This window comes from Cryptomeria japonica, chromosome 1 (assembly GCF_030272615.1).
Source record: "Cryptomeria japonica chromosome 1, Sugi_1.0, whole genome shotgun sequence".
NCBI classification, from domain to species: domain Eukaryota; kingdom Viridiplantae; phylum Streptophyta; class Pinopsida; order Cupressales; family Cupressaceae; genus Cryptomeria; species Cryptomeria japonica.
In genome coordinates, this window is record NC_081405.1 from 465,711,835 (window position 1) to 465,733,319 (window position 21,485).

A 21,485-nucleotide genomic window follows, 5' to 3' on the forward strand; every position below is an offset into this window, starting at 1 on the left:
ACAGGTTACTGCACTTATGGAAGACATTTAATTTGGATAGGTGCAGGAGATGCATTTGAGACACTATTGCTTGAACCCATTCCACAATGCAAATTAAGTATAAGACATCCAATGCAATGAAGTAAATCACGCCCTCCTTTAAAATCGGACCCCGCCATTACACAAGGTGGATGTTTCATCTTGGAGTTAGTCGCATGATGTTTAATGCAAAGTCGCTTATGAGTTATCATAAAGCATTCGATTAGGAGCAAATTCGATTGGATCAAGACAAAAGATATTTCAAATTGTATCTTCCAACAACGCAGTAAACTTTCATTTCAATCCTCTTGCTTTGAATGCTGATCATTAAATGAAATTGGTTTCTTCTTAAGAAGAAATTGTACCTCATCACGCTGGAGTTTAAAGATATGTTTGATCCTTTCAGTTGATCAAACACATGTAATCAATTTTAAGGGCTAAGTGAGAATAGCGATTCCATGGCAAAACAATCAAGTTCGAATCATTATCATAGGCCACGATTTTCATGTTTCATGACGACGGATTCACAACCAGCAAAGCGTTGATAATGCCCAGCAAGTTAGTTTACAGCGAATTTCCCCTTTCGATTATGAGGACTTGAATTAGAATCAAGGCGAAGTTGTCGGGTATTGAATTCAATCAACATCTACAGCTGGCGATTCTGATTTGAGGGCAAGCGATTTGGGATCATCATCCAACAGCAGATTCATTTTCAGGTGCAGCGAATTTGCAATCCAAGGTGGTGACTTCAACAAACCTTCATTTACAAGGCAGCGATCCTCTTTATATACTGTGAAACGACTTTCTGATAGTTTGATGTCAGTAAACCAGTAGTACCAGTCTCAGTTTGAAATCCTTTCAACGAATCTACTTTGGGGTGGGATTTTGATCTCACAACGCCAATCACAGCAAACCTGATTTATTCCAAGCAATTGCAACTCGATTACAGCCCACGATTAGATTTGATCAGTATTGATTTCATTCCCCACCATTCAATTACAGCGAATTGCTATCAAGAGGCCATGTGGACATAAGATTATCAAATTTACATCAGAATTGGACAAGACTCAGCAGTCAAGAAAGGGGTGATTGCACTTAAGAGACATACAATTTCATTGAAAGAATTGTCAAATTAACATATCCTGTCATCTTGAAAGAGATCGCCTGTTTGAGATGGGCTCATTTAATCATTTTTGACAGACAAACAGACTATGTTTCATGCTGATACAGCTTCTTGTCTATCATTCCTATGCGATTTTTATTATTGAATATCCCCTCTACTACATTTTGATCATCTTAGAACTTATTTTTGGACTTGATGTTAGCCTAGATGATCATATTTCATGTTAATGGTTAGAAAGGTCACCCTAGGGTTATGAACTCTAGGCTTAGATCATTAAGTTTTGTTCGCAAATCAAATATCATTTACAAAACTAACTTAAACAACTCTCACAGGTAGAGCATGGTAGGAGCACGGTTGACCCTCATCAGGAATTCAAGGGATGAAGATCAGCTCCAAGATGAAGGAACATCAAGTCACATACAATATCAAGATTTCATTTCCTAAGCAAAGACAAGGACCAAGGAAGACATCGTTGAATATCCGGGCAACTAAGAGGGGGGATGAATCAGTTGACAATAAAATTTTCTTTTAGACTTAATTAACAAATCCGGAACGATTAACAGAATTAATCAAAACAAATAAAGCATGCACATAACAGATCAAACACAAGAAACACCAGAATTTACGTGGAAAACCCAAGAAGGGAAAAACCACGGAGAATGCTAATTCTCAATATGAAAACACCGGTTAAGGTGATTTTTACAGAGGATGGCTCAGTGCCAAGGTGCTCATTGCAAATGGGCTCACTGCCCAGAAAGGCTCACAGTTGGAGGGCTCACTGCCTAGTAAGGCTCACTGCTGAAGAAGAAAGAAAGATAAAGAGAATCCACCACTGAAACATAGTTTGCACAGCTGAAACTGTTTCCGGTAACAATCCACAACACAACTCTAACACTTCAACTGGATTCTTTCAATCTCGCATGTCTTCAACACAAAAAGCCATACATCAACTCATCAAATCATACACCTACATATGTTGTCTCCAGAAAAACATAATCCTTAATGTCGGCTGAGACAGAGATCTAAGATAGGTCTCCACTAATCATTCTAATGGTGGAAAGGAATAAGTAGACCTCATCACAACATTCCTCTTCGAACATATCAACACACTACACACTTCGCCGAAGGCGGACCCAAAATATCATCCACACGCTACACAATTGCCATAGCACAGGCTCCATTTCCAAACCAAGATCTTGACTTCCGAGTTAAACCGGACCCAAGAATAGCACTGAATAAGATTAGCAATACATCTTCCGAAAAGCCAAGTCATCCGGGAATTCCGGGAAACCTCCAAATGCACAACACCATCTCATACATACGTTGTTGCTTAACATACCACATCCGGACCTGATCCGAACCGCAGGATTTGACATCAATGACAACACATAACATAATGCTAACAGACATTCCATCACATCAAGTCGCAAGCTCATACAAGGCAACTGATAGGATCATCATCAAGGCATTATAAGGCAAGAATAGGAGTCATATATATCAAGAAGAGCACAAGAAGACTCCAAGGGCACAAGTAAGATCAAATGCATTCAAGGCAAAAAGGAAGGATTAAAGGCAGGACAAGGTCTACATCAAATGCAACACTAGGGCGAAATTCACAAACAAGGGAAGTCACGAATCCTTGGTCAAAGGACATCAAAATTGGAAATTAAAAATTTAGCTAAGGCATGAAAATGATCTAGGCTATTATTGCTTTCGACACCCCCTATCATTGCTTCGAACACACTGTCTTTGACCAAGACACCTTGTCTTTGACTTTAATGATCTACAAACAAGAATGTGTCTTTTATGATCAACCCTAGTTCAATTTTGAAAAAAGGGAGAGCAATGCCTTGAACTCTAAAGAATGCAAGTCATTCAATGAATACAAGGCAATGACAAGGTCTAATGCAAGCAATCAGCATGAGAAATAATGGAAAAGCAATTAGTGTAAGGAGCAACTCTCAGCATCAAGCACTCGAGGTGGAAATTTTCAAAATCTTAAATTTACTTTGGAAATCCAAGAATCATTGTCAGATTAGCTAGACGGAAGCTCCAAAATGCAAATGATCAAGACGAGATAGTTTTAGAAGAATTAATCAAAGTTAGAAATTCAACTTAAGCAAAGTCATCATCACATCAGGAGCCTGGAAATGTTGTGTATCAAGAGATATGTCTCATTCATCTACAACTTGTGATGAGTTACAAAGATCGAGCAGGCTGAGATGGCGCCCAATCATCACTTATCCAATCATATCATTTCAAGATAAGCCATCCAAATTCAATGAACCTGACTCATCCTACAAAGATGATCACCACTACATGGGCACAAAGTTCGATGCACCTACCATAATCATCTATTGGTTGAATTTTCTAAGAAGGAAATGTGTCCCATCAATTATAATTGTATCATTGGTCAAGCATTAAATGCTTTGCAATGGGTGCAACAAACCCTAATTAGGGTTTCTATCTTTCGATCTTGGCCATTGATTGTGAATCAATCTTAGTCACTGAATTGTAATGAGAGCACTATATAAGGCTCCACTTCTTCATTTGTAAAGGTTAATAGTAGTAGTTCAAGAATAGTGAATAGCAAGCAGATAGTAAATAGTTAGAGTAGAAAAAGAAGGCAAAGATTGTTGCCAAGACATTGTTGCAAGAAGCATGTAAACTTCATTGAAGATATGGTGAAATTGATATGTTGATTCAACAATTTGCATGGTCTCTACTTCTCATTGGATTTTCATGTTATTTAGTTGAATGGAAGAACTTTGTGTATGATCAATGGTGAAATTCATATATCCATACTACTAACACCTTACTGATGGTAAACTTCCCTACGTAGTCAACTGGAATCATTCAACCAAGCTTAACTTCAATTATCACTACTTCATTGATGTGCATCAACTTGATGATGTCTATGCTTGTGGTGGTGATATGAAAATCACAAATCTATCCTTAGGAGATTGCACTAGCCTTGTGGAGATGTTCATAGCATGTCGAAGCAAGACTTAGTTGAATTCCACCAAAGATTGTCCATTGCTCTTACATTCCTAGAGATAGGTTCAAAGAAATGGGACTCAGACTTGACAAGGCCGACTCGGACTCGAACTCAGACTCGGCTGGACTCGAGAAAGTGAAAAACTCAAGAAATTTAGAGATTTTTAAAGATTTTGGACCCTAGTCTATGTCTATCCGAGTTCGGTCGAGTCTAGCCGAGTTTGGCCGAGTCTGCCGAGTTTGGCCGAGTTTGGTCCCTAAACTCGATCAAGTCCGAGTCCGAGTCCGAGCCCACTGGACTTGGCTAGCATGACTCGACTCGGAAATCGCCCAAACTCGGCGATTTTGGGCAATTCCCGTTTCTCTAGTTAGATTAGCTTCCTAAACCCTTATCTTTTTTCCCTTTTTTTAAAAAAAATCAAGTGAAATCCTACGTTCCAACAACATTCAAAGCATTCAAGCAATTCAAACACATTCAGCCATTCAACGTAAGTCCACCTTGTGAAACCAACAATATCACATCATAAACGACTGAGTCTATCCAAGAGCACATCAAGACCTGACATTCGAGAACCTTGGAGTCATCCCTGTTAATGCATTAGTAGCTTCTGCAAGATAAGACTCTCCTAACTCTCTACTCTGTTATTAGTTTACTTATTCATGCTTTATGTTTATCAGACTATAACATTGATCATAATTATGCTATTGATATTGGATAATGACGGATTAGATTGACGATCTACTTAACTATGTTAAGCGTCAATCTAAAAGGCTATCGGGCTACTAACCCGATAGCATATTAATGTTGATTCATATATGAATCGGCATTAATATGCTATCTGGGTATTAACCCGATAGCATATAATGCTAACCGTAATTGTTACTGTTTACTTTATATTATATTATATGCTTTGATACCGATTCATTATCGGGCATGTTTTATCTGAAACAATTAGCAAATACCGATTCATGATCGGATGTGTTTATAAGTGTTGTTATCATTAACAGAGATACCGATTCACCATCGGGTATGTTCATAAGCATTAAACGATTCATTTTCGGGTATAAGCACTGTATCATTATACCGATACATTAATGTTTGAAGCACCGATTAGTTATGGATCAGTTAATGTTAAGTAAGGGTCACGACCAAGTGACATCTTGGTCGGACATGTCTAAAAGACATGTCCGATCAAGGTGCCACTTGATCGTGGCATTCCTACTACTTATACATCATTCAAACCAAAGGAGATGACATTGAAATCGATACATGTTCATCCTCCTAACCTGCAGTAAAAGAAAGATAGCAATATTAGTGTCATAGCCATAAGATCAAAATTAAATACACCATCCTACATATAACCTGTTCATTAAATTGGAATTTACAATACTTTTACATGGTATCAGAGCCAAGTTGACCGAACTTGAGGCTATTTAATTTCGTGAAACAAATTTAAGAACAAGTTTATATACTACATCACATTTCTTCAAATGGCCAGTGCTATCAGATTCGAAGACAAACTCAGAGGTGGCGATGATTTTTCAGCCTGGAATTCAGAATTCAAATGATCTTAAAGGAGAACAAAGTGGATTCGTTTGTTCAAACCAAAAATGATCAACCCGAAAATGAACCTGACAAATCAGCATGGATTGAGGGAAATGAAAAGGCAATAAAAATAATAGTTGATGGGGTGAGAAACAACATAATGCCCATCATAAGAAAACATCAGATAGCCTATAAAATGTTCAAAGCTCTTGAAAGCACATTTGAGATATCGAATGCAAGTCGAACTCTAGCATTAAAACGAGAAATAAATCACATCACCATGAACAAAGGGGAGACAATCAACGCCTACTTTATGCGGATATCAATTCTAAAAGATGAACTTGCAACTCTGGACTATGAGATCCAAAGCAAAGAGTTAACACTCATTGCTTTAGATGGGTTGCCTAGTGGATGGAGCACATTCATCCAAGGCATCAATGCAAGGTCCAAATATCCCAAGTTTGAAAGATTAAGGGATGACTGTCTCCAAGAAAAATCAAGATTGAACAAGATGGGAATGAAACACAAGAATATAGATGAAGATCTACAAGTTCTAAACACCAACTCCACCAAGCATAACAAGAAAAGGCAGTTTAGAAAGAGAAAAGGTCATCAAGGCAAGAATACTTCAAAGAAGGACTTATCTCACATTCAATGTTACAGATGTGATCAGTTCGGACACTTCGTTGCAAAATGCTCAGAAAGAACAAAGAAACATGCTACATTTGTTAAAGCAGGAAAGACTAAAGGGGAAGATGACTCCGGGAAATATGTATTCTACTCAGCACTCACAAATCAAATTTCTAACAAAATCAACTCATGGGTGATTGACAGTGGTTCATCCAAGCACATCACTGGGTTTAGAGAAGTACTTGATTCCATGACAGAGGAGAGTGATGAGGACATAACCATCGGAGATGACTCCACACATCCAGTCAAAGGAGTAGGAACCTGCACCATCAAATTGAAGACAAGCATAACCCTGCGGCTTGAAGGAGTACTATATGTCCCTGGCATCAAAAGAAATCTAGTCTCTATATCGGCACTAGAAGATAACGGATATAGAGTGACATTCATGGACAACAAAATATTGGCTTGGCCAAAGAACTCCTCCATCAAGAAGGCAAAGACCATTAGACAGAGACGGGGCTATTTGTATGAATTGTGCACGGAACCTGATCTAGCCCTAATCCATGAAGCCACTAATGCAAATGAAGTTTGGCATAGAAGATTAGGTCATCTAAATTTTAGGGCTTTATCTTCGATGGGAAACCTTGTCATAGGTCTACCCAAGTTAAAGCAAGATCATTCAGGGGCATGCAAAGGATGTGCCCTAGGTAAGAATACCAAAGGTGCATTCCAAAATAGTACTAGGAAAACTAGCAAAATTCTAGAATTAGTTCATTCTGATGTATGCGGACCTATGTCCGTATCCTCTCTAGGGGGATTCTTGTATTATGTAATATTTGTTGATGACTACTCTAGGAAAACTTGGATCTACTTTCTGAAAAGTAAAGAATCAGAAGAGATCCTCTCTAGATTTAAAGAATTCAAATCACTAACTGAAAACCACTCAGGAAACAAAGTTAAAACCCTAAGAACCGACAATGGGGGAGAATACACATCAGATTCATTTAAAGAATTTTGTAGAGATAATGGGATTAAGAGGGAGCTTACTATACCTTATAACCCTCAACAAAATGGGGTAGCGAAAAGGAAAAATAGGACCATAGTTGAAGCTGCCAAAGCCATGATCCTAGATCAAAACCTTAACACAAATCTCTGGGCTGAAGCATCCAGCACCACTGTATATATACAGAACAAGTGCCCTCACTCCCATCTTGAGGACAAAACTCCTGAAGAAGTAATCACTAAGATTAAGCCTGATATTAGCCACCTTAGGATATTTGGATGCCCTGTCTATATCCATATACCTAAAGAAAAGAGACTAAAACTAGAGCCTTCTGGAAAAAGAGAATTACTTGTAGGATATAGTGAAACCTCCAAAGCCTACAGAATCTATGTACCTGGTCAAAGAAATATTGAACTAAGTAGGGATGTAATATTTGAAGAAGATCTAACTTTCAAAAGAGCTCAGAACTTCATAGAACTTGAAATCTATGTACCCACCTCTAACTTAGATGAAAATCCTGCTCCTGAGTTTCAGAGGGAGAATCTAGATGAAACTGAAAATGAAAATGAAAACTCACCTAGAAATCTCAAGAAAAGACCACTATGGGCCACCAAAACAGTAGAAGAAGCTCAGAGGTTTGCTGCTCCTTCTGGAACCTTCAGAGAAAGCAAAAGACCTAATAAATTTACTAGCTATGTTGCTCTTATGAATGATCTATCTGAAAACGAACCTGACAATGTGACAGATGCCCTTAAACATAAAGTATGGAAGGATGCTATGTCTGAAGAGTATCAATCCATAATGAAAAATGATGTATGGGAAATTGTTCCTAGGCCAACTAAGAAGTCTATTGTTTCTTCTAAATGGCTTTTCAAGATCAAACATGCAGCAGATGGCAGCATTGAAAAATATATGGCAAGATTTGTAGCCAGAGGATTCTCTCAAAAGGAAGGAATAGACTATGAAAAAGCATTTGCTCCTGTAGCCAGATATACCTCAGTCAGGGCTGTACTAGCCATTGCAGCAGCTAAGGGATGGAAGGTACATCAGATGGATGTAAAGACAACTTTTCTTAATGGAGAGATATCTGAAGAAGTATACCTAGAGCAACCTGAGGGGTTTGAGATCCATCATGCAGAATCTCATGTGTGCAGACTCAAGAAAGCTCTATATGGGCTCAAACAGGCTCCCAGGGTCTAGTATGAAAGAATTGACACATATCTATCAAAACTAGGCTTCTCTAAAAATGATGCAAATCCTAATCTCTACTACAAACAGAATAAAGGTGATATGCTAATAATAATTTTATATGTTGATGACTTATTAATCTCTGGAGAAGATCACCTTATAGATCAATGCAAGAAAGAGCTATCCAAAGAATTTGATATTAAGGACTTGAGATTCCTTCATTATTTCCTAGGGTTGGAAGTATGGCAGAATCCTGATAACATTGTTCTAAACCAAGGCAAGTATACATTAGACATTCTGAAGAGATTTGGAATGCTCAACTGCAGACCTATGACCTCTCCAATGGAGACCAATCTTCATAAACTCAAAGAAGCAACAGCAGAATCACCTTCTACTGACCCCACTCTATACAGGCAAATGATTGGGTCTCTTATGTATCTGGTAAATACAAGACCAGATATATGCTATGCAGTAAATGCCTTGAGTCAGTTTATGTGTGAGCCAAAGGAGATACACCTGGTAGTAGTAAAACACATTATGAGATATCTACAAGGCACCTTAAACCTTGGTCTCAAGTATAAGAAAATTGATCTTAATCTACACGGATTCTCAGATTCAGATTGGGCTGGACGTGTGACTGATCGGAAAAGCACCTCTGGGTGCTGCTTCAATTTGGGATCAGCCATGATATCCTGGATCAGCAAAAAGCAGTCTTCTGTAGTGCAAAGTTCCACCGAGGCCGAATACATTGCGGCCTCCATGGCCGCCCGAGAAGCAGTGTGGCTTAGAAAGTTGCTTGTGGGATTGTTTGGTAATCCGATGAAACCTACAATCATCCATTGCGACAATCAGAGTTGCATCAAACTTTCAATGAATCCAGTATTCCATGATAGATCCAAACATATTGAGATCCCATACCATTATGTACGAGACATGGTAGACAAAAATGTGATCAAATTAGAATATGTTAGTATGGGAGATCAAACTGCAGATATTCTGACGAAACCACTTTCCAAAGTGAAGGTTGATCACTTCAGAAAAGGTTTAGGTATGATAGAAAGGTAATCTGCTTTCTAAATAAGATGTTGAAAATGTAAACTTCTTTTGTCATGTTGAGACATTATGGGTTTTACCCCCTGTGTTCATATCTAAGAGGTGACGATTTCTCAGATTATGAACACTTGTATGCAGACATCATAAGGTGACGATCTTATGATTCTCAAACCAGTTATCATGTTGGATCTTTGGTATGTCATGGATGTGCCATGATGGTGTTGTGATAAAACATTTGAATAAAATGTTTGTGCACATATCACAATATGGATAAGATGAGAATTTAACCATCCTCATATGTTTATCCTCAGTGTTGCGTGTTTTGGCAATACTAATATCACGTGTCTAGGTGATATTTTGTTATAATAAAATGATGAATCCTTTATATCACATGATTGGGTGATACATACTTAGAGTAAAATCTTATATTTGTATCCTATGTCCTGATGATACTTCATATCATATGTATAGATGATATATATTCTTAGAGACTGACATTATGAAAAAGAAATGTGATGCAGGTTACTTTATCTATCTTCCAAAAGCTAAGAGGGAGTGTTAATGCATTAGTAGCTTCTACAAATAAGACTCTCCTAACTCTCTACTATGTTATTAGTTTACTTATTCATGCTTTATGTTTATCAGACTATAACATTGATCATAATTATGCTATTGATATTGGATAATGACGGATTAGATTGACGATCTACTTAACTATGTTAAGCATCAATCTAAAGGGCTATCGGGCTACTAACCCGATAGCATATTAATGTCGATTCATATATGAATCGGCATTAATATGCTATCGGGGTGAATCGGCATTAATATGCTATCGGGGTATTAACCTGATAGCATATAATGCTAACCATAATTGTTACTGTTTACTTTATATTATATTATATGCTTTGATACCGATTCATTATCGGGCATGTTTTACCTGAAACAATTAGCAAATACTGATTCATGATCGGATGGCATATAATGCTAACCGTAATTGTTACTGTTTACTTTATATTATATTATATGCTTTGATACCGATTCATTATCGGGCATGTTTTATCTGAAACAATTAGCAAATACCGATTCATGATCGAATGTGTTTATAAGTGCTGTTATCATTAACAGAGATACTGATTCACCATCGGGTATGTTCATAAGCATTAAACGATTCATTATCGGGTATAAGCACTGTTATCATTATACCGATACATTAATGTTTGAAGCACCAATTAGTTATGGATCGGTTAATGTTAAGTAAGGGTCACGACCAAGTGACATCTTGGTCGGACATGTCTAAAAGACATGTCCGATCACGGTGCCACTTGATCGTGGCATTCCTACTACTTATACATCATTCAAACCAAAGGAGATGACATTGAAATCGATACATGTTCATCCTCCTAACCTGCAGTAAAAGAAAGATAGCAATATTAGTGCCATAGCCATAATATCAAAATTAAATACACCATCCTACATATAACCTGATCATTAAATTGGAAATTACAATACTTTTACAATCCCACTTGATCACGCAGCTTAGCATTTGGGAGTCTTTGTTCAAGAGAGGATAGAATACTTAGTATTTTATTTTGTGTTGCATCGTGCATAAAAACACCATCAACACTTATAAACACTATTTTAACTTGGCTGAGACAGGATGTTACTGCCTGTAACTTAATAACAGTTCTGATCTGAACTGATCGATGGTATGTCACTGAAGGCTTTTGATTCCTTTCCTTTCTATCTCTCAATGTGAGGGAGAGGTCACACCTCTTCATCGTGTATGTCCTTTGGCAAGAGACACACCCTTTCACCATTAACACCCTTTGAAAGAGTGCAATTCTTCACTATTACAGCCCTTTGAAAGGGACACAACCATTCACAATCAGATCTGCACTTCTGATTCCCAAATTATCCCCCTTCAAATGAATTCTCTTCTTCCTTTTACAACTCATATTTGGGGGAGTCACAACTTATCATTTCATGCCTTTTGACCATTCATTAACTTTGATCAAATTTTAATTATATTCCTTTATATTTTAATCTAATTTTTATTTTTTATTCTTTTGTATTTTAAATTTTATTATTAAATTATATTTCAAAGTGGGGACATTACACAAATACAATATAAATTGCAACAAGATTAGCATCCAAAAATGTCTTCATATCTTAAAAAAACTATTTACTTGAACATCAAGCATAAGAAAAGTACAAGATTGTTTCAAAAGAAACCACTCCAACTTGACCTCTTTGTTAGCAATCATTATCATTGATGTCAAACATTGATATAGGTTTATACTGCATCTCAAAACAGGGTCTCAGAACCGACACAAGTTTTATCAGCATCAAATTGTTCTCTACTCAATGGTGTATTTGGTTGCACATGATGGACCATGACAGCACTGCATTGTTTGATCAGAAGTCGGTATAACATGAATTAATGTGACAGCACTGCATTGTTTGATTAGGCATTGGTATTCTAAATTAATGTTCAAAGTTCCCTCAAGAAAATGTACAAGTTTTCAAGATAAACTTCAGCATATGCGATAAATTTGTTTTGTAGTTATATTTGATGGTTCAACTATTGATGTAACTATCTATTATTAACCTGTTGTAACTGCTTCATGAACTAACCAATATTCCTTCACTATTGGCGAACTATATGACTAGATATTGAGTTGGCTAAGTCTAGTCATCGTAGTTTTTGTATGATTACAAACTTTATTATTTGTTTAAACTTTAAACTGGTTAAGGTTAGTTGAAGGCGGTTCTAACTGAGAGACAGTTATGCGAAGTTCTAACTTCTTCTTGAAAAATTGATTGAACAAAATAATCAGATAAATTAATTGAACGATATACAAACGTATACATAGAGGTTACCAGACGATGTTCTATAAAAAGAACAGATCGTTAAAATATAAGACTAAAAAGCTAAACGCTAAATAAAACTTAAAAGTAAATTAAATAAAAGCTAACTATTCGTCTTTAATAAAGAAGAAATAGTTTACACTTAACGAGCTAAAAACTAAAAAGCTAAATAAGTCGACTAAAAAGCTAAATAGCTAAATAAGTCCACAACTAAGATGACCGCTAAAAATAGAAGATGACCATTATAGAATAGATACTAATATTATTTTAACACCCTCCTTAATGGTCATCGTATTCAATACCCTACAGAAGACACTGCAGATGTTATTATCACAGATGCAAAGAACACTCTGCTGCTACGAAGACCCTCCTAGGATCTGCAGAATGTAAATGACCAAGAGTACCAAAAGCCATCCAAGCTAATGTAGCCCTCACACATGAATTAGAGATCTGAAAGACACGAATTACTGAAGCCTAAACCATGATTTTGAGGAAAAAATCAATAAACCCTTTTGCAGAAGACTACTGAGCACTATTTGATCCAGCAACTCCTAAACAGACTGCAAGATACCACGGTTGCAAATGTTCGCCCTGACAGTGCGACCCAAAACTGACTGCAGCAGTAGAGGAAATCGTGGGTAGGAATAACATTGTCACGCAAAGGAAAAATCGCGAAAAAGAAACAAACTTTCGCGCGGAGTAAAGACACGAACTCGGCCCACGATTTGCAGAAAGCTAATGAAAATCCCCGCGATTTTCAGAGGTTGCAAGAAAAAAAACGTGAATCTGTAGACACAAACCTGAGCACGCGTGAGCAAAAAAACAACCCACAACTTTTCACTCAAACCCTCAAACATGCAGGAATAGAAGCCCTCGAAACACCAATGATTTTATTTTTTTTAAATCGATTAAAAAAAATCTGGAAAAAAGTTCTAGAAAGAGTTCTACGAATTTTTAAAAAATTTGCCAAACTCTAAAATATCCCATCGACCCCCTCTGATACCATGAAAAATTGATTGAACAAATTAATCAGATAAATTAATTAAACAATATACAAACGTATATGTAGAGGTTACATGATGATGTTCTATAAAAAGAACAGATCATTAAAGTAAAAGACTAAAAAGCTACACGCTAAATAAAGCTTTAAAGTAAATTAAATAAAAGCTAACTATGCGTCTTTAATAAAGAAGCAATAGTTTACACTCAACAAGCTAAAAACTAAAAAGCTAAATAGCTAAATAAGTCGACAACTAAGATGACCACTAAAAATAGAAGATGACCATTATAGAATAGATACTAATATTATTTTAACATTCTTCAGCATTCTACTTTATATAAGGCAGAGACATGAGTATGAAATTATGAATAATGTGATGAAACTGAGGATATTGAATTGAGTGGTGAAGAAAAGTCTGTGATATGTAAAAAGCAGAATTATTTTCAATTAATATGAACTGTTTCTGTGCATTAATGGTCATGATGTGCATTTGTGATAAAGAAGATTGAGTAGTAATGTTGGGAGAATCTCGAAGACAAGTCTGAGTACATTGACATTGAAGACAAATCAGAAAGTGCTGTAAGTGTTTGTTGATTAATCCATTCAGAGTGCAGAAAAATCTATTTATCTGTTTTGATAAAGTTTCTTCAAACCATTGATAACCGAATTATTCGAGTTTACGGGTTGATGGTACACAGTTCATGAGGCATCTTTGCAGGTTACTGTTTTGAAGTATTTAAAGCAGAACAATACACCTGAAAGGTGGTGATAATTGTTTTGTAATTGGCTTTTATCATTCTGTTCAGACATGAAAGGCTTTGAATTGTATATCTGTTAGGTTAAAATTATAGAAGTATAAGGTCAATTATAACAAACATTTGAAATATGCATTTGGTTGGTGCCAAAAGAATTCTGAGTTGGTGCTCAGATTGGTAAAATTTTGCTTGTAAGGGTTGGTGCTCTTAGCAGGTTTGATGGGTTGGTGCCCTTGAAAATATTGTAATTAAGATTCATTGTGAGGCTGGATTAGGACAGTAGATCCGAGCAGCATTTCTCACCATGGTTTTCCCGTCCTGGGTTTCCACGTAAAATCTTGTGCTTTGTTTCTTTTGTGGTTGCATTGCTTTCTTGTTTCAGTTACACTTTCTTTCAGATTTCAGTTTGAAGATTTAAAAGTTTTAATTGTACTCAAGTTAAGCACTAAAGTTAAAAGCATTGTATCTACTACTGATTCACCCCCCACCCTCACCCCAACCCTCTCAGTAGGACTGAGTTCTACACTCTTCATATTTGAAGCATGTGAACATAAGACCAACTCTCGGCTAGGATTATATCAGATTAAAACTTTACAAGAATCTATCAAGCATTGCATAATCGTAAGTCACTACTTGTTGTCCAGTCACTTGTATTGCTTGGGACATGTGTGTGTACCACATAGAGCAAAACATCAAAAGTTAAAATAGGAGACTTGCATCAACATGTTTGAAAAAGTGTTTCTTTTTACCACATCTCAGGTCGGTCATCTGTTGCCAAATGCATCAGATCATGTACCTCATTTGATATAGTGAACAAGAAGTAAGGAACATATAATCCTTTGCAATGTTGGATAGACTGGGAGTCATATTCCGTTAATTTTCTTCTAGATTTACCAACTACCAAACAGGGCAATGGTTGAGTATATGTAGGAGCTGATATATTCTCAATAATAGCAATTCCTGCACCATGTAAAAAGACTAGCTCACCTTTGGAAATCACCCAACTGTTATGTCAAAATGTATTGATTCATTTGGAATATCTTCCACCATCATATTTAATTGAGATACTAAATTGAGCAATTTCTAGAAAGTAATTTTTTATCAATGATAGACACAAAACTGGCTAAGTCTAGTACATTCAACCTCAAACTAATGAACATAAAAAGTGATTAACAAGATGATCATGCATCTCCTTGAAATAATTCCAAGGGGCATCACACTTGGGATGAAAGTCTACACTTCCTTCAATATAGCTACAACAGAGCTCTGTAGTGTCTATACAGCTCTATTGAATACAACTTCAAGTTTTTTTGTAATTTCAACCAATGTTGCCCATTGATTAAGATTATCCCATGCCACAGCAATTACAGAAACTTCTTCAGCTAGTAATGATGTTGACAACACAACCGAGGGCATTGAGTACATATAATACATCCATCACCAAGTGCAAACCATTCTGCAAGGGACTAATGCTAGATACCAGCAATGTTGTAATCAGCATTGAGTACCACACTGCTTCAAAGTTTGTGACCAGGTATGGCTTCATTTGTAAAAGGGAAGAGTCATAGGATCTTACTACAAGATCCATCCTCTTCAGCTAAGAAAGTTGGAGCTAACACTTTTGAGTTCAATCTTCCAACTTATTTTGATCTTCATCCACTCTTCAATGTGAACTCTTGCACAGTTGCACCATTATTTCCCACCTTTGTTGGACACAACAAATGTCACAGAAAAACTTCATCCAGCAGACATCAATCTTAATTCCAACATACCAAAAGAAGTGAATCAAACCATTTATGCCAGGGTTAAATGCATATAGGATCGGAAATCTTCAAACTAATGGATCATAATAGAAGGTATATACTAAAGTTCCTTACCTTGTGAAGAGGTACACTAGATCTCAATTTGTAGAACACCTCTCACATTTGAACGACTGCTTCTCAAAGAGGGATGACTGACCAAACAGAATTTGGCATTTTGATCAGCTCACTGTAAAACTGAAAAAAGCTTCTTGTCACATGACACCTTCACCACCAACTTCAAAACCATCCCAAGCTCACTAGGCATACCATGAACTCCTAACTCTCAATAATACATGCCATAGTTTGAGGACTCAGACTCAGGAATTGGCCAAAAAATCGGCTAGGACTAGCAGAAACAAAAATCATAGTTTTACAACAAAAACAAAAAAAAATTAATGCATTTAGAGAACATAAAAGCCTAATTTGACTATCAATTTGTCATAATTCAAACATCACACATGTCATATGATCTATAAACACTTAATTCATACTCAATAACTAGTGGGGGTTTAGGAGTGGAGACCCTAATGGGTTTGAGGGGTAGCAATGATAAGCTGCACAAGGTGTTAGATATGAGAAAAAACCAACGACAGAAGGGGTGCAGTGACAAAAAAAATTTGGATGATCAAAAATGTACGAATTTGAACCAAAATATGAAGAAATGGACACCTGCAGACCTGTTTTGGGCAGCAGAATGAAAAGAAAAAAAAAAATCTTTTTTAGCCAGCTGGGTGTTTCCAGGCAAGTGCGAGAGTCCTAGGTCAGGACACGCAAGTTCGGTCAGGACACGCAAGTTCGATCCTAGGACTCCCACAAGTCCTCTGCAAAAAAAACTCAGGTGTTTCTTGGGGCAACACGGCAGGATAAGGCTCGCAAGTCCGTGGCGAGTCGACTCGGCGAGCCAACAGACACACGAGTCTTGTGAATCCTGGCGAGTCCTAGCTGAGCCTTCAAACACTGATACATGCCACAGAAATCCAGTAGCAACAGTGCCGCTCAGTGAACCTATTATGCACTACATGAAAAAATTGACAAAACATAGAATATAAACTCAAAAGCTATTGCATTTCTTGTAACTTTCATTTCTATCTCTTTCATTTATGCACCACATGCAAAAAAAAAAAAAACAGAGAATATAAAATCACAAGCTATTGTATTTCTTGTAAATTTCATGTCCCCCTCTTTCATGTTAATATAGCATAGATATTCTTTGAATGGACACAAATAAGACCTTATGCAAGAATCCTTTGGCTAACACATTCAATCTCTCAAATGATTGCACAAATTTTTGCATGACAAAATCTTGCAATTACATTCCTAGCGTGTTGTGTTATTTTCTTTGTATTCTCTTTATTGCATCACTGTGATCATAATTGTTATTGCACTCTTATCACTCCTAATTCCTTTCTGCAAATTTTGGATTCGTTTTAGTATGTGGTTCCCCAAACACTTGGGCCTCAGATCACTTTGATTATCTATTCAGTTAATAAATCAATGCCCACATAAATATTGCCAAAGGCATGGTTCTAATGCCACTCTTATGTGGCCAACTATATATGTAATAAAAGTTGTAAAAACCGAAGGCAGAAACACTGGATCAAGAAGAATAAACGTCTAGCATTTTAATTTTTAGCCTATATGATAGAAAAACTAAAGTTCAGAAGCAAAGCTCTACCATACACAAACTGAGATATGAACTGAAATAATCCCTAGAACTGAAAACATAATAGGCTCTAAAAAAACAACTGAAAATAAAAATTCTGATACTGAGGTAAACATTAAAATCTGGAAACTTCTAAACACTAAAAAAATGATAAAATCTGAATTGCCAAAAGTAAAAATCTAAAATTGCATAACCCTGGAATCTAAATTCTATCTTTTATGTATTCAAAAACACATGGAGGAAACTGATGCATTGAATTGCTCGAAAAATAGTAAAATACTAAAAAGAAAAATTTTCCTAAGAATGTGTAGATGCAGACTCATACTGAATCAAGGACAGGAATAATGATGTCTTGACAAATGCAGTCAACAGACTTTTGCTTAAGGGCTTCTGTCCATTAAAGAGATGCTTCTCTAACACCTAAGTGAAAGTATTTTACTCATAGAAGCAATAGTCTGCAAAAAATTGCGATTATACCTGATTAATCCTGAATCCTAGAGCTAGCCGCGATTTATTCCCCGAAAAAAATAAAAATCCCGATTCATGAAAAAAATCATTGACCCAATTTTCAATTATTTTTTGCATTTAAATCATGTTAAAAACCCCCAAAAAATGGTGAAAAAAGTGAAAAAAATCATTGTAAAAACCCACATAATCCTAGAAAATCTCATGAAATTACTGAATTGCTCATAAATAGGGTTATTTTTTGCTTAAACAAAGACATACAATTCATTATGTGAGCAATATATCCAAAGTGCTCCACGAAATAAATCTGAATGACAAAAATCAAGCTTACATACTTACTTGTAAGAAAACAGCCTCCAACACATAATCATTAAAATTTGTCTCTACCTAAAATAGTAGTTGCAAGCTGTTGATGTTATAGCAGCAGGAGATATCTTTCCCCTGACTGCTGTATTAGTTGTTATAATTACTTTATATTACAACTTGTGTTTATTCTAGTTAAACTTTCGGATTAATAGCGCACCCCTTGGTTTTGACTTTGACCTTCCCGATAAGAGTCATGTCTATTCGTTGCCTTGTGTGGTGGTGTCGTAAAAGGATATGTTGTGGTTGCATATGCGATACCTGTTGATAAATAACATGGTATCAGAGCAAAAATCGATTGTGCAAGAAAAAATATTAATGATTACGTGAAAGGTCATAGATCGTGCCACTAGATCAGAAAAGGATTTTTCTTGCCCATAATTTCTTTTGTAAAATTTAACGTGATGAGTTCCGTAAAACTCTTCTACGAAGTAATAATTTCTGATAGAGGCGTTGGCATTGAACATTGACTGTTGTTATTTTGTTTGTCGTATTTTTAAGTCTTTGTAGATCAGGCATTTCGTTGAGCCCGAAGTGCTACGACCAGTGCATCATAGGCATGGTTTGGTGATTTGTGTACAAGCTCTAGAGCATCGAAGTTGGCTATAGGCCGTATTCATGGGATCGGCTCCACTTCCTTATCATTGTTGGCAGTGAGCTTCAACTCTGCAATCTTCTTGAGTCGACTTGTTGAGGCTCGTATGCACTATAATTGGCATGTGATATCTTGCAATTATATGGTTTGATGATCGTCCTTCAATGCCATCTATTGGAGATCTGTGCAAGAGGCGATAGTGCTTCATGGCGAATTCTCTATTGGCTTTCCTGTTTAGCCTAAACCTGCCGAAGTTATTGGAGGCTCGCATACACATAGATCTATTGATGGTGGTCGTGTTCTTTGTCGTTTCAAGTCGTTATTGATTTTACACTCTATGATATTGCCCAATTTGTCTATTATTTCCGACATCATGTTGGCTTCTTCGTCGTTGGTGAACATTGGTGATTTCACTGGTGAACGTGGCTATCTTTGTTCCGTTATGTTCAGGCTCATTAATTCATGAGTGATCTTTGGACCCCTTCCTTTTGGGGCGATAATTGGTAGTCCACCGGTGTCGTGTCGTATAGATGTCGTTGTCACATCTAGTGCCCTTGTAGACAATGACAAGCATAACAGAAAAAGTGCAGAAGTCACAGTTGCAAAGGATGGAAATTGAAATCGACAGAATATTATCCTATCAGGAATGGATTTGAAGACTATTTCCAATTCAAATAAAGGAGAAACTGTGAATGTAGCCGATTCAAATGCAACTGACAGTAATGATGCATTAGCTTTTGTTGCTGGTTCTGAGCACAAGGCCAATGAAAAGGAATCAAGTTCTGTGAATGTCCTTGCATCAGCTGCAACTATCGTGGACTACAAGGCCACTGTAAATATGATACCAACAAAGGCAACCTTGGATGAGGAGGTCAAAAGGTTGATGCAAGTTCTTGGAGATTCAGAGAGAGTCTGACAAACCAATAGAGGCAACCTTGGATAAGGAGGTCAGGAGGTTGATGCAAGTACTTGGAGCTTTAGAGGGAGTCACATCATCATGAAGATTTCTTATAGCGTATGTTTCTCTGAGACGGAGAAACATGAGGTGAAAGTCCTTGTTAATGCATTTTTCTCCGAGGCGGAGAAATTTGAGGTGACAGCCCTTGTTAATGCATTTTTTCTCTGAGACGGTGAAATTCGAGGTGAAAGCCCTTGTCCATCTTTGAGACAGAGATGTGGTTCTTTCCACCCTCTGGAAGTAGCCATGGTGGACGTCATGTTGAGTGACTCCATGACAATGTGTTTCTTTCCACTAATGGGAGTAGCCATTGTGGACATCACGTTGAGAGACTCCGTGATGATACTCTTGTACTTGTGTTTATCCACCCTCTGGGAGTAGCCATGGTGGACGTCATGTTGAGAGACTCCATGACGACATCACATTGAGTGACTCCGTGATGGGCACTTGTTCACTTGTTCCTTTCCACATATGGGAGTAGCCATGGTGGACGTCATGTTGAGAGACTCCATGACATGGATATTTGGAAAGATACCTCCCTAGCTAACTCTTTCCCCTGACTGCTGTATTAGTTGTTATAATTACTTTATATTACAACTTGTGTTTATTCTAATTAAACTTTCAGATTAATATCGCACCCCTTGGATTTGACTTTGACCCTCCCGAGAAGAGTCATGTATGTTTGTTGCCTTGCCTTAGCCAAGTATATAGTTCCTTTGATCGGGAGTCTTGTGTGGTGGTGTCGTAAAAGGATATGTTGTGGTTGCATATGCGATACCTGTGGATAAACAACACAAGCTAGGTATTGCCAAAACCAGTGGCTTGCTAATCTTTTACTTCAGCTAAACAAATGCCTTTTGTTGAATTCTACCCCATATAAAAGACTTACCAATTGCCATCACGTAATATAAAGCATTGCAACTGTGGAATCTGATTTGATAAGCTTTCTCAAATATTTAACTACCCCTAGAAAACTCCTTGCCACAATCACATGAAAGTCTTGGATCACTTCAAAATGGCTTCCACTTTTACTAAATTCTTAACAATAGCTGGATTGTTGTCTAATAAATTTTGATCTCAGCTACTTTATAGACTGAGCTAATCTTTGATCTCAGACTTAGACAACTATTTGGTGTGTTTGGTGACTGCCTTTTTAAAAAGTTAACTGAATATTAGCCTATGTAATCAGCAATATGAATACAAACAACAAAAATCTATTTTCTACAATTCATGGGCTAAACTCTATTTTATTTACTCTCTATATCTCTATGCAATGGAAATGCCCTTAAGTTTTTTTTTTTAAAAGTAGTTTCTGTCTATTTTTCTACAATTTTTTACAATTTTTGCTGCTATGATATAAAGCATTGCAATTGTGTTGTATGATTTAATAAGATTTCTAAAACATTGAATTAACCCTACAAAACTCCTTGCCTCAATCACAATGAAATTCTTGGATCA

The 21,485-nt window shown here is 36.8% G+C and overlaps 1 protein-coding gene across 2 annotated transcripts in view; it reads right to left on the minus strand.

Moving 5' to 3' along the window:
- The window catches only part of LOC131071611 (proteasome activator subunit 4), a 200,706-nt gene that overhangs the window by 167,641 nt on the left and 11,580 nt on the right, over positions 1-21,485 (minus strand). The window lies entirely within an intron of this gene.